Source organism: Pteropus alecto, unplaced genomic scaffold (assembly GCF_000325575.1).
Source record: "Pteropus alecto unplaced genomic scaffold, ASM32557v1 scaffold95, whole genome shotgun sequence".
Taxonomy (NCBI): domain Eukaryota; kingdom Metazoa; phylum Chordata; class Mammalia; order Chiroptera; family Pteropodidae; genus Pteropus; species Pteropus alecto.
In genome coordinates, this window is record NW_006441071.1 from 14,871,892 (window position 1) to 14,883,668 (window position 11,777).

Genomic DNA, 11,777 nt, shown 5'->3' on the forward strand with positions numbered 1-11,777 from the left:
CCAGGACTGACTTGGCAGTGCACCCTCCTCTGCAGGAGACAGTCACAGCCTAGGGTAAGCATGAAAAGGACAGGGCAAACTCAAAAAACAGACCAATCTATACTGAGAAAACAAGAAAAATATAGAAAAGGCTGAAAAAGACCTTAAGATAATATTTCCCAAGAGAGATAAAGGAGTAGTAAAGGGGAAAAAATGGGTGCAGGAAAAGAGTATTAACCATGCATGAAGGCAGGACATGACAAGGCAGGTTCGGGAGATGAAGTATTAGTGATCATGCTAATAGGGTGAACTGGGGTCAGATTATGGGGCGGCAGGAGTTAAGCTAAAAAGTTTGAAAATATTACATAGATGTTATTGAATTAAAGCCTTGGAGTGGGTGTGAATATGAAAAAAAGAACCCTTTAGAATTAGTCAACGTCTAGTATGCAAAATAGATTAAAGATGGGGAAAAATTTAAGATTAGCTGGTAATTCTCAATCTTAGCTACATATTAGAATCATCTGGGGAATTTTTTTTTTTAAACATGGCAAATTTTGGGGCCCCACTCCAGTCTAATTTAATCAGAATTCCTGAAGTTGGCACTGGACTTAAAAATGTTTTTAAAGCTCCCCCAGGTGATTCTAATGTGCAACCAGGGTTGAGAATCACTGAGTTAGATTATTGCAGCCATGCAGCATATAATAAGTTTTTGAGCTAGGATGATACCAGAGGATATGATTAAATGCAACAGACACTATGGAGGTAGAGGAAAATGTAATAGCTGTAATATTTGGGGATAAATTATTATACATGAGGGGACAGAAGGGGAAACAAAGATGTTAAATGAATAGTTCTGATGAAATTAGAAGAGACTGGATTTAGGAAAACGAATCATCTAGGGCCGGTGAAGTTTTTCATCTTAATGTATGTTAAGGTTCAGTCTCACATGGAAAGTTTCAGGAAGTCAGATATTCAGGACCAGATGGAAAGAGACAGCATGAGAAGAGATGAGATCTCAGAGAGAGACAGAAAGAAAAAAAGAAGGTAGGACCTTATAAGATGCTCACATGGAGAGGAGCAGAGAAAAGAAGGAAACAACAGAAAAATAAAACCACAAAATGCAGATTCTAAGAGGGAGACTCTCAACCAGACTTGTGTCGGAAACGAAGGAATTTAGAAATGGGTGGCTGGAATGCGAAATACTGCAGAGTGGGGATGACACAACCTACCTAGCCCCTTGTTCTCAATATGCAAGAACAATAACATTGCTGTGGCTGCTGCATCTGTTTGTGTCTTCCTCTTGGGCTCTTGAGCACATAATTTTGCTCGCTGTGAATGCAATCTGGTCTCTTTGCTTGATGAGAAAAGAAAAGCACTTTAAGTATGTGTTTCCATGGAGGAGCTTATTAAATAGGCTGAAGGTTTCTGGGATAGGTTGGAAGAAATAATACAGAAAGAAAGCCAAGAAAGAAAAGTTTTTTTTTTTTTTAAGAGGCAGAAGGGAATTAAAATTGGTATCAACAAGTTGGCAAGTGAAAAGCAGTGACACAGAGAAGAAACAGGAGAGAAAGAGAGCATTTCTAGAGACAAACAAAAGATTGAAAACTTCATGATTTTAAGCCTTCTGAAACAGTTATGTCTTGGTTTTATAAGGTGTGGTAAAGAAGATTCCGCTTCTTGCAGGTTTAAGGAATTCTGAAGAGAATATCATCCAAATGCGTAAGAAGCAGATTGCAGAATCTACAGACTAGTAAGATGGTCATCAAGCTCTAATAACATCAGAGACTGGCCCTTTAGTCACCTACATATTCTTTGAAAAAAATCAGTAAATAAAAGGAAAAGAAAAGCAGCTGTCAGGAGGAGGTAGCATGAGTTCTGTAGGGACACGTTGAAAAAATAAACTTTATTTCCTTTTCTGATAAGTAACTTGACCTGTTGATTAAATCACATAAAAATGTGTATCTGACAATGTCTGTCATGATGTTCTTGTGACCGACACAGGGAAATATTAGATGGTAAGACAGCTTATCGATAAATTATAAAGATCATTGGGCCAGAAATAAAGCACCCAGGCTCTGGTTCCAACTCCATCACTTAGTAACTTTTACCCTAAGAGAGCTTTCATACTCTCTGACCTTCAGATTCTTCTTATTTAAAATTGATTCAATAATAGCTGCCTTTTGTTGTACACAGGGATAAGTGAGCATCAAACAAGTCAATACATGGGAGCAGGCTTTGCAATCTGAAAAGACTAATATCTTTAAGAAACTTATTATTGTTGCCAGTGATGGGCAGAATACCAAAACTGACCTCAGTTAAATCCCTGGAACCTATTTATATGTTATGTGACACAGCAAGGGGGAATTAAGGTTGCAAATGAAATTATTGTTGCTAATCAATTGACTTCAAAGAAGATTATCCAGGATAATTCAGGATCCCATGTAATCACAGGGGTCTTTACATGGAGAAGAAGGAAGAAGAGTCAGAACAAGAGAGATGGCTTGTTCTGATCATGACTTGACCAGCCAGCCATTGCTGGCTTTGAAGCAAAAATCCAAGAATGCAGGAGCCACAAGCCCAGGAATGCAGGCAGATTCCAGAAGCTAAAAAAGGCAAGAAGACAGATTCATTCATAGAGCCTCCAGAAAGAATGCAGCCCTGCCAACACCTTGATTTTAGCCACAGTGAGACCCATTTTGGACTTCTGATCTCCTGAATTATATTAATTTGTTTGTATTAAGCTACTAAATTTGTGGTAGTTTGTTACAGCAGCCATAGGGAAACTAATACCATACCTTTGTACGAGCCTTTCTCTAATAAAGTTCCAGAATTCTGTGCTCTTGTTCTTAACCTACACGAAGTCCTATTAACAATTTATGTGATCAGAGAAAGTACGTTTCCATAATTTAGATGTAACATAAAACTAGAAAAAATAGCACATGTTGCTTAAACTCCTGATAATTCTAAAAATAAAAATCTTTGTGAACCAAATCAAGATAAAATTTCAAAAGGAAATGTAAACTTTTCCTTTCGGGTTCAAAATATAAATTGCACAAGTACAGAATGAATAGAACAAAAGTTGTTCATGCAAAAAGAGTATATGAATTTTAATTTTTATAAAATTATAAAGTCATTATGAATCAATAAAGACTGATGAAAAGCTAATGCAATTCAAGGCTTCATTGATAGAATCTGGGTAAAAAAACAATAAACAGTTTGTTGGACTCTCAGGTGAGTCTGTATATGGAGTACTGTTTACCTTTTGAAATACCACATAATTGACTAATTACATATTGTCAAAGTAGAGAGACCAATAAGGTAAACTGTCAATACCAATGCCAGGACTTGACCAGTGATAAAAGAATAATCTGTTTAAAAATAGAGATTTATAACCCCCCTCCAAGACTTAATAAATTAGAATCTCTGAAGAGGAGACCAATAATATGTATTTTGTGTTCTTAGCAAGTGCCCAAGGTGATTCTGATGTGCAGGGCATGTCTGAGGTATGAGACACAGGCTAAATAAAGTACTGAAGTTACTGAGATGAAAGGTAGGTAGGTATAGATTGTGGAATCTCAGATTTAGGGAAAGCATCGTAATTGTCTTCAAATATTTGAAAGGTTATCAAATGACTACCCTCTGGAGTTACACAGAATGAATAAAAGGTTCCAAGTAACAAAATGCTATCTCTATAAATACATCCAAGCTGATATGTGAGACCTCCAAGCCTCCCACCTTCAAACGTTTCTGGGCGTCTCCATGGGGTGTTACATGTGTCTGAGAACTAGCTGTTGTTTTCTAAGCTTTTGTAACATATCTATCATCTTCTATCTCTAGATGACTATTGCTAATATCACCAAAGGTACCATTGTAGCCTCATCAACCAAAGCACAACCCACTGGGAAGTCTTTACCATAGAGTTATGCCTTCTTTAGCAACTTCCTGATTTCCAATGAGTGTGGTTTCTCTTACAGCTCAGCCTGCTGGGTCCACTTGAGATGAAATGTAATCTAATAATTACTCCAATTAGGAAGGGTTCGCAGTCAATTTATGCCACTCTGTGACACAGACTCGTGATCTCAATATTTTATAGATATCTATCCTTCCTTCCCTCCATCTCTTCTTGCTTGACTGCTTTGCTTGTTTCTTTCCTTCCTTCCTTCCTTCCTTCCTTCCCTCCCTCTCTTCTTGCCTGACTGCTTTGCTTGTTTCTTTCTTTCCTTCCTTCCTCCCTTCCTTCCTTCCTTCCTTCCTTCCTTCCTTCCTTCCTTCTCTCGCTTGACTTCTGCTTGTCTCTTTCCTTCCCTCCTTCTTTCCTTCTTCCCTCCTTCTCTCTCTTCCTCCATTCTTTACTTTTGTCTTTCCTTTAACTTACTCTGCAGCCTGTCTCTCCAGTAACTAAGGAAATAACCAAAATTTAACTCCAGTGAGCTCAAGGAGAAAATAAGAAACTTATTGTCTCTGAAACAGATTCAGAGGTAATTCAAGAGAAGCTATTCACATTTTATAAGGGATTACAACCTGAACTGCAGGAGTATCAGGAGCCAAGGCAGAAACTCTCTGGAGCCACAGAGCTTTCTTTTCGTAATTTGTTTCATGCATCTTTGAGACCAGCTTTCATTGCTTCCCTGTGTACAGTGTAGAGAATGGCTGCCCCAATTGACATTAATTTTCTGAATATTCACAAAGATTCACCAGAATCTGTGGCTGCTACTTAAGGTTAAATTTCTCAGGCAAGAGAATCTAATTGGCCAATTTGAGGTCAGGTGTCCACCCCTGGTCCAATCAGTGGTGGCCACAGATCATGTGGCCCATTGCCTTATTAGCAGATATGAAAGTAGAATTTCTAAGTAGTATGAGCAATGTTTCTGTGATGAACATTATTAGGAGAAGGAGACATGGAATAGGCAGGCATCGTGTGTTGTTCCTTCACTAGTCTTAGACCAAATTTTCATACCTCTACTTTCTTCCCTTTGGATGAGTTTTTTTCTGAAAGAACCTCATGTGAATAGATTTTTGTTGGGCTAGTCAACCAGTCTCTGAAAGACATGCTCAGCCATACCTGCTTCCAAGTATAACATAGCTCTCATTCTCAACCTAAAATCTCTTTTACAAATAACTGTCGGGAGATGAGCTTCTTATCCTAGGAAGCATTAAAAGTAAAAAGAATAACCTATAACAAAATTGTAGAAAAGATGCATCCTTGGCACAATAGCCTAGACAATTATCATGTTTTTAAACTCATCAGTAACCTAAGTTCACATAAAATATAAGTTGATGTACTAGCCATTCTAATCAAAACTGTCTAAAAGCTTGAGAAACGACAAAATAAACCTACTCTCAGGATTTGATATATATTTTTAAAAATATTCCTTCTATGACCACAGATTCATTTACTTTGCCAAGAGAAGGAGGAACACATCGAATTAGTAGTTGTAAATTAAGAATTTATCAGTCGAAAAGGGTTTCTTGTGCTCTTTTTACAAATGTCGTGGGGATTTTAAGAACGATTTTCCAGGTCATCAAACTAATTAGTATTTCTTAAAGAACAAGAGTGGTAAGAAAAACTAGCGAATATAGTGCAGTTGAGAGACTAGCTACTTGAATACAGAGCAGATGCCCAGCAACGTATTTGGGGCAGTTGGTGTCGTGTTTGCTAAGTAGGCACCATTGAGCTTTCAGGCCCATTTGTCAACTTCTTTTCTGCTTTTGTCAACTCCCATTTTAATTGTGTTTAATGCTGAAGACAGTAGTCTTTAAGTCCTGCTTTTCTAGATATTTTAATAAACAAAGTGTGTCTTTCTTGCTATACAAGTCATGGCAAAACATAGTACTTCCTCACAAAACTTACTCCCTTTCTTCCTCCAATGGAAAAAATTATCTAATAACTAAATAAATAGACAAGGAGGCATCATGATATACTAGAAAGAGCATGGGTGTTCCGAATAGACAGATATAGGTTTAGATACTAACTTGATCCCTTGCTCTTTTGGCCATATTAAAATAGGAATAATAACATTGACCTCAACGGAGTATTGGAAAAATTAAATGATAAATATATAAGCATAATATATGCTCAATAAATGTAATTTCTCTTCTTCCATTGCCTTAAAACTTGTGGAGAGGATTGAATGGGACCATGTGTATCAATAGTGCTTATAAATTTTTGAAGTCATGGAATCCTTTGAGATTTTTATAAAAACTATGGAATTTCTTCTGGGGGAAAGTGGAACCATATAGATTTAAAAAATGAATGAATGAATTAGGGCTCAATTTGAGGAAATTCTTGGACCTCCTGAGCATAACAATGGATCAGCAGAATAAGAACCTCTGTTACAAAACAAATGATCAATAATGTTAATTGCCATCTCCCTGCTTGTTTCTTTTTTCTGAACTAAATATGTACTCAGGGATGACCTTAACATACAGGATCAATGTGATATGAAAGACTTCAACAAAGAGTTTGTACCTTCCAGACCTAAGAATTTGAGCTTAAGGCATAGATCATTGTTCTAAGACTAAAGTGTGGTGACTAAAATTTGCACCTTGTCTTGAGATCAGATAGATTGCAGACAGGGAGACCCTGGGGACTTGGATGGAGAAGGAAAACAAGTGACCACCTTGGGAAAGGGTTGGAGAACAAGGGGTTAGGGGTTATTGGATTTTTCTTCACCTACTTTACAATTTTAATCAAGTATTTGCCTTAGCAGGTGCATAGTCTACAATTCTTATTTAAATATTTGTTACGTTTTAAAAATCAAAGTAAACATATGCCTGATCTTAAAAAATGAAATAACATAGATAGCTATCAACAAAAATAAAACTCACACTCGTCTACCATCCCACCTCTACCTAGTCAAACCACTTTTCCAAGAGAAAACCTCACTGGCTTTAATTCTATTATTTCCCACTATAGACATTTTATGATTTACTCCTATGGTAAGTGAGGATTTAACTTATATCATCTATTTAGTGAGGAGAGAGAGAAAGAGAGTAGAAGGGAGAGAGAGAAACAGAAGAAAGAGTATGGGGAGAGAGAAAAGACAGAGAGAGAATAAATATATCTAAGGTAGTCACTTCAGTTGGAAGATTCACATGTCTTTTGTTAGGTCTGAAAATTTTTATCTTATTATTTCTATGTAAATGTGCTCCCCTTCATTTTCTTAGTTCTCTGTCTTTCGAGAAACACTTTTAATTAGATTCTGCAACTCCTCTTTAATTCTCTTTCTATATCCCTTTCTACAATATGTTCTGGGAGAGTATCTTGCCTTTATCTTCCACTCCTTTGAATCTGGGTTTTTGTTTTTTTGTTTGTTTGTTTCTTTTTTTTTTTGTAATTATATATTTTTTAAATTTCTTGTTTTCTGGTTGTTCCTTTTTTTTTTTTTTAATAGCTTCCTGTTCTTGGCTTATAGATGCAATATTTTGCAATATTTTCTCAAATCTCTCAGGAAAATAGAGGGTTTTTCAAATTTATTTTTTATTATTATTATTTTTAGGCAAGGCAACCCTTGGTTGACCTCACAGATTGCAAGGACCTTGTCAGCTTGCAATGCCTTATTATTATTATTATTTTTTTTTATGCCTACAGCACCTGGTTTTCTTAGGTGGTCTCCCATCCAAGTACTAACCAGGTCCGACCCTGCTTAGCAGCCAAGATCAGACGGAATCAGGCTTGTTGAGGGTGGCATGGCCGTAGATGTAGAGGGTTTTTTTAAAAAAAATTGTTGTTGTTGTTGTTCCCTACATCACCTGTTATCTCTCAGTTTTCATTTTGTTTAATTTGGTCTTTTCATTCATGTTGAACATTTTGATGAAATATCTGGGAAATCTTTGGTTGTTAAGTTTATATCTTAAATGAAGGAATGCTGACAGCAAGCTCTATTGGATGTAGGAGTGGGACTTGTAGACTGATAGCACTGCTATAGTGTGAAGAGCAGGGAGACAGACAGTAATCTTGGGAGAGGGGTGAGGGGACCCAAAATGCAAAAAAAAAAAAATTATTTGTTTGGAATTCCAGTAACTATATTACCTTTCCTAATTCTTCACTAGATGGTTTATAGTCTGTTCAATTTATTCAGAAAGGAGACTTCTAGAGTTTTGTTGTTGTTGTTGTTGTTGTTGTTTAGAACCAAATAGTTGGATGCTGCCTCTACCTACGGGGAGGGAGAGGCCATGTATTGAATTCAGATTCTTATCTAAATCCACTGTTTTCAGTCCCACCCCTTTCTTTAACTCTGCTGTATCTGTTATTGCCAGGTCTATATTGTCATAGAGATTTTTTTTAAGGAGAAAAATTTCCTCCTATGCTCTCCTCCTTTGCAAGACTCTTAGGTTGAACTTTCTCTTCTTTCAATCATGATCGTTTTTCCATTTGCTTTTTGTATTTGAGAAATTTGTTGAAATATGTTGTCTGATGATGATCTGTGTTCATTCTACTCTGTGGGTTTAATCTGAAAAGGAAATCCACTTTTATAATTTTCATGAGGTGCCAGGAGGGAAGGGAGGCAAATGTGTCAGTAGAGAAAGTTATCATGATATGTAAGTCACAAAAACTCTTAGTTTCTCTCATTTACGCTGATCTGGCTCAACGTCTTAACATCTTCCACATTGCTACATATATGTAGCACATGTGTCCTCTGATATGTCACATCCCTCTACCCAAAGTGGCATACCACCTGGGGAGTAGTGATATTCATCCTAGTCTACATTTTTCTCAAAAATATTTTTCTTCCGAAAACAGGGGAAGGACAGAGAATATAAGCATGTACAGCATTGTCTAAATTCTGTGTTCTGGGTGAAAGGGAGTGAGGAAGGCTGTTCATCATTACTTTTACTGGCTGTTAACCCATCAAAAATGAAAGAATGAATTTCTCTGCAGCAAAGAAAACAGTAAGGTCAAGTCTTTTTATTTACAGAGAAATACTGCCAGGTAGTTGGGCATTGAACGACAAAAGAAGAGAGAGCACCTGCTTGAGGAATAGTTTTTCATAAAGAAATAAATATTTTCTGTATCCATAAAATTAAGTAACAGATAAAACTTATAATAGAGAAGATGACTGAATAAAGCCTTTGTTAACATTTCTCAAATAGCACTGCATTCTGTTAACTCAAACTATTGAAGTGACTTCTGAATTTTACTCAAAGTCATGGAGATATATATATCCACTTTGATTGTCTCCCCAATCACAGTCATAAATACAAAAAGTGAAAGCTGGTAAATCTGCCATTTCATAGCAAAAACAATACCATGACAATTTAACTAATGATTCCATCACACCAATTTTCCTATACAAAAAGTTTTCTCTTTTTGACAGAGAAAGACATCCTTCATAGTTTCTTTGCTTTCTTTCTTTTTCTTTTTCTTTTTTTTTTTCAGAAGGGCAGAAATGTATGTCTTGGTGATATAGAACATTAAACTGAAATATAGAAATCAGGCAAAGAAATAAGGCTACTCCTTCTTAATGTTTTTTATGATTACTTTTTCCCTCCCACTCTCATTCTTTTTTCTATTTTTTATAAATATAGTTTATACCTGGATGTCTTAGCATGAGAGTTGAACTGAGTTGATGCCAAGCATTTGATGAACTTAATAGTGTGGGTCTAACCAACGGCTTTTTTTCCCTTATCCCTTTGTCCTAGTCAAACCATTCTAGTCACTGTCCCTTGAACTTGCCCTAAGCCATCTTATTGTCATGTTACCATGTACACCATTTTCCTTGTTTGAAAAGTTATCTTCCCACTTGTATGTCTAAAGTTCCACCCGCCCTTCAAGGTTCTATCCAGTTCCCACCTTCTCTATAAATCTGTTCATGACTGACCCTTCCTCTTAAAGTACTCTCTCCCTCCACCGAATTTTTATTTCTTACATTGTTTGTTTTGTCTTATGGCTCTTGTGTGTACATTGTATCTCTCGTATCTCTCCAACTGCAGCAAGATTACTCAAAATTCTGGCTTTTGTGGATCAATCTCCATTAGGGTATTTCACCAACAAAGTAAGTACCAATTTTAGAAGAATTTTTAAAAAATTGTTAATAATTTAATTTAAAAGCCTAATATTTTTAAAATTAAAGTTATTTCATACTTGAGAGAGAGAAATGTTTTAATATTTCATCAAAATATCTATAGCCAGCTAAATGACATATAGCTCAATTTATAGGTCAGTTTCCTTATCCAGTTATATCTTCTCTTATTCTCTGTTACTGCTAAAGTTCAAAGCTCTAGTTCACAGTTTCTGGTTTTTATAGATATTTTATGGACATGAGACTTACATATAGACCAGAAGTTAGGGATAGAGTCCTCACTAGAGATTTCTTACAGCACTCCCTTTTACTTTTTGCCGATGAACACACCTACTGCAAATCTGGAAAGTTGAATGATTTATATCAGAGAGAGAAATGAAGGATTTGTAATCCAATGTTTGGTTGCATTTGTCTTGGTTAAGTATTTCTTCATATTCTGTGAAGCTTGTATATATACATTTAAAATATATTCAATAGAGGTTATAGTTTTTTTGTAGATGATTAAAGAAAATCATTAAGTGTTGGGAAAAGGTCAAAATTATGATGATTGAGCTGTCTTCACCATAATTATGACTTCATCATAAATTTTATATGTTAGATTAAAATTCACGATATTTCATCCCTTAAATTATATGTTCAGAATATAATAGTAGTTGTTAAAATATCTAATATTTATTGCATGATCACTATAAGTCAGGCAGCATGAACATTTTATAGGGATTGTTCCACATAAACCATAGGACAGTTTTTTGAGGCAACTTTATTTACTTATAATGAAATTACATCATAGAGAGATTAAGTGACTTGTCTAGAATGACATAGCTTGTGAGTGGTCCAACTGGGTTTTGAACCCAGGAAATCTTACGCCAGAACCTTAAGTCTTAAATTCTGTGCTTTCATTCTTGACTACATCATTTAAGAAAGCCACTTAAAGAAACAATTGTGGCTAGAAATATTAACTTCATTGAATTGTTTTAATATCATTCATCATTGCAAACACCACTTTCCCTAACAGCAAGCATTCTTATGTGTTAGAAAAGCAACATTTTACATGGCCGCCATTTTTTTTTGCCAAAAAATCTGTGAAGTCCTATACACAACAACCTACAAAAATCATGGTACTCATTTACTGTATTTAAAAATGTCACTATTTCTCTCAAAACTAAGAAAATATTACAAGTAATGTGGTTGACCATCACCTGTATTCTAGGTTTTATGTTAATTAATTACATTGCAATAGATAACTAATAAACAAAATAACTATTTTGTTTCCCTTATATACACACTATTCACCATTAACTATGACTGTTTTGATATTTTCTCTCCAATAACTTAAATTATACTTGTTTTTACTCAGTGCAACTTTGAATATATTTTTTATTTCACTTCTTCCTTTAGTACCAAAATTCATTATTTCTAACTGGAAAAGTATAAATTTTCATTTGTACTAGAGAAATTCAATTAGTTTATTAGCATAATCATGGTGCTCTGCCTAAATTCTGATGGTTTCATGACACTATTGGAAAAAAAAAATTAACAATGAATTAAAGATTATGGATCTCCAGTCCACTGAAAACATTTTTTGAATAAAAATCATTATGTTTACTATTTGTACTTCATTTTTAACTATTTTACAAAAATCATGATACTTGTAGATTTACTTACTACAGCGCATTAAAATTTATCCTCTATGTCTACACATTCTCTTAGCTACTTAATTTTATAATTTTTGTCCTCAGTGGTAATAATTACCTTAAGAATATCCAGCAATACTTT

The 11,777-nt window shown here is 35.2% G+C and overlaps 1 pseudogene; it reads right to left on the bottom strand.

Moving 5' to 3' along the window:
* Positions 1-7,561: 7,561 nt before the first annotated feature.
* Positions 7,562-7,680, bottom strand: LOC112485079 (annotated as a pseudogene).
* Between the last annotated feature and the right edge of the window lie 4,097 nt (positions 7,681-11,777).